General features: G+C 42.3%; 1 pseudogene; it reads right to left on the bottom strand.

Annotated features, from left to right (window-relative positions):
• Nucleotides 1-1,288: 1,288 nt before the first annotated feature.
• LOC124663836 lies at nucleotides 1,289-1,820 on the bottom strand (annotated as a pseudogene).
• Between the last annotated feature and the right edge of the window lie 897 nt (nucleotides 1,821-2,717).

The following is a 2,717-nucleotide window of genomic DNA, read 5'->3' as shown; positions in this document are numbered from 1 at the left end:
GATGGCGGTCTATGTACTTTGTCGTAATGCCCAATTAAATCTCACTATACTTATCATGTCATGTATGTGCATTGTTATGCCCTCTCTATTTGTCAATTGCCCGACCGTAATTTGTTCACCCAACATGCTTTTATCTTATGGGAGAGACACCTCTAGTGAACTGTGGACCCCGGTCCATTCTTTAATACTGAAATACAAATCTGCTGCAATACTTGTTTTACTCGTTTTCTCCGCAAACAATCATCTTCCACACAATACGGTTAATCCTTTGTTACAGCAAGCCGGTGAGATTGACAACCTCACTGTTTCGTTGGGGCAAAGTACTTTGGTTGTGTTGTGCAGGTTCCACGTTGGCGCCGGAATCTCTGGTGTTGCGCCGCACTACATCCCGCCGCCATCAACCTTCAACGTGCTTCTTGGCTCCTCCTGGTTCGATAAACACTACAAGAAATATGTTGACTTGCGACACTCCATTTTTGTCACTGTATCGTCATTATTTTTAATATATGACGTTTTTATGACAAAAAATAAATTGTCAAAAACGGAGCGTCAGTAATCAACCAACATGACCATCTACTTGGAATCGTCATGATCGTCTACGACGATATCGCATCGTCATAACTTCTATGACGTTCTAATATCGTCACGCCCAATCAGCCCGTGCCACATCAGATCCCACGTGGCCTGTCTGACGTGGCAAAATCGTGACGAATTGAAAACGTCGTGATCAGAAATCAGCCCGGTCCATTTCAGTTGTCTACATGGGTCGAGCCCATTAATACTGGCCTTTTATTTCCTGGGTCTTGCCCATTTTCGATCCGTTTGTCTTTTGGGTTTTTTGCTTTTTGCTGTCCGTTTATCTTATGGGCCTTAGCTTTTTAACACTATGGGCTGGGCCCATTAGTTTTGGCTTTTTTTTTCTTTTTTCAGCCTTTTTGGTTATTTTTTCAGGCTTTTGCCTTTTTTGCAATCCATTTCTTTTATGGGCCTCAGCCTTTTTTTGGTCCATTTTACTTATGGGCCTTGGCCTTCATAGGGTCCGCTTCACTTGACTTTTTTTTATGGCCTCAGCCAATGACAGATCTACATCGTATTTCAACTTTTTTACTTTAGCCCACCCAATTCCGGGCCTGCCTCTTTGTTCAATTCGAATTGCAGGCAAATACACAGAAATTTGGAAAATAGCAAATTACACAGGAATTTGAACAACCACCAAATTACAAAATAACTTATCAGCAAACTTGGAGGAGTGCATATCCAGGATTACATTCAGCCTTACACCAATAGTTCACTGAAATGGACAAGCCAGGACTGCATTCAGCATTCCCAGCAACAAGTTCAAAAAGCACTTTGGATGATGTCCAACTTTGCATCTTCCCAGTTAGTTCACGAAGCAGAGGACAACTATGCTACTACCTTGAGGCCACTAGTTCCCAGTAGGTTTACCTGCAAACATCGCCATCATGTGGAGGAACCTCGCATCGTTTTCTTCAGTCTTCTTCAGCAGCAGTTCGAAGGACTTGTCACGTTCAGCTTGTGCCGCTTCGGCTTCTGCTGCTTTCTTCTTCATGGCAGCCATTTCTTCACGCATAGCTCGTGCTTGCTGTTGTGACATCTCCAGCTGCTCTTCTAGCTGAAGCACATGAGCGAATAATGACAGCATTGGACTTGCTGGACTTGCTACTAGAACTTGGACGGAGACCAACATTCTTCAGGAACGTGCTTGATGGGCATTTCTCAGTCAGAACATCAGAAACAATCTCAACATCAGACTTTGGTACCTCACCGTCTGGTACAGGTGCAGCCAGCTTTTCTTCCATTTTAGCCTGAAATATTAATTATAGCAGTCTCATTAATATAGTTCATTCACCATGAATAGAGCAAGTACTGTGACTCAACAACAAAATAAGGTATAGAACTGTGAACAATACATACAGATGCTACAATATTATTACTTGCTCACGAGCCTAACAACTTGGAATCATGTTAGTTCATTATTTGCACAAAAAAGCAATACATAGTTGCAGCAGGGCAAGTATGGAAACTAAGTGGTCCTAGCAGACATGAGGAGTACATGCATCTGACAATACAACCAATGTGGGAAAGTAACAGATCAATCCAAGAATGCTCCAGCAAAATAAAGACTATCAAGAATACAGTTCATGAACTGCCATCTACCAACTACATATTGCACAGAAATTTGGACCATTTGGGCTTATATATGAGACCTGCTCACCATCCACAGTAACAGCTTAAACATACAAAGAGCAAGTGTGACTTACTATAGCATCTTGGACGTCAGCCGAGAAGCCAACTTTCTTGCTGTTGTGGGTGGCCTTGAATATTTCAACTGCAGACAGTGCTTCGACCTTGCGTTCCTCCTTCTGAAATGTTTTCAACAAGTATCCAACCATAAGCTTGTGCGTCAAGAAGATACAAACTAAAGAAAACAGCAATGTGAATCTTACGATTGCATGCACATGCGCAACATAGCAGCGAGAACCGGTTTTCTGCCCAAACTTGACTTTTTTCCGATTCGCCGTGTTCTTCTCACAAGTCATCTACAGGCCAACCAAAAATGCATGCTGAGCAAGTCAACTAGATAACTAGAGCAAAACTGAACAGATACACATACACAACAAGCATCTTTTCCAACAATAAAGAAAAGCACGCGGGTTGCATGGACAGGAGAAAGCAACAAACAAACCTTGTGTCTT

Source organism: Lolium rigidum, chromosome 6 (genome assembly GCF_022539505.1).
Source record: "Lolium rigidum isolate FL_2022 chromosome 6, APGP_CSIRO_Lrig_0.1, whole genome shotgun sequence".
NCBI classification, from domain to species: domain Eukaryota; kingdom Viridiplantae; phylum Streptophyta; class Magnoliopsida; order Poales; family Poaceae; genus Lolium; species Lolium rigidum.
Note: the sequence above shows the minus strand (reverse complement) of the source record. Positions and strands in the feature narration are given on the sequence as shown.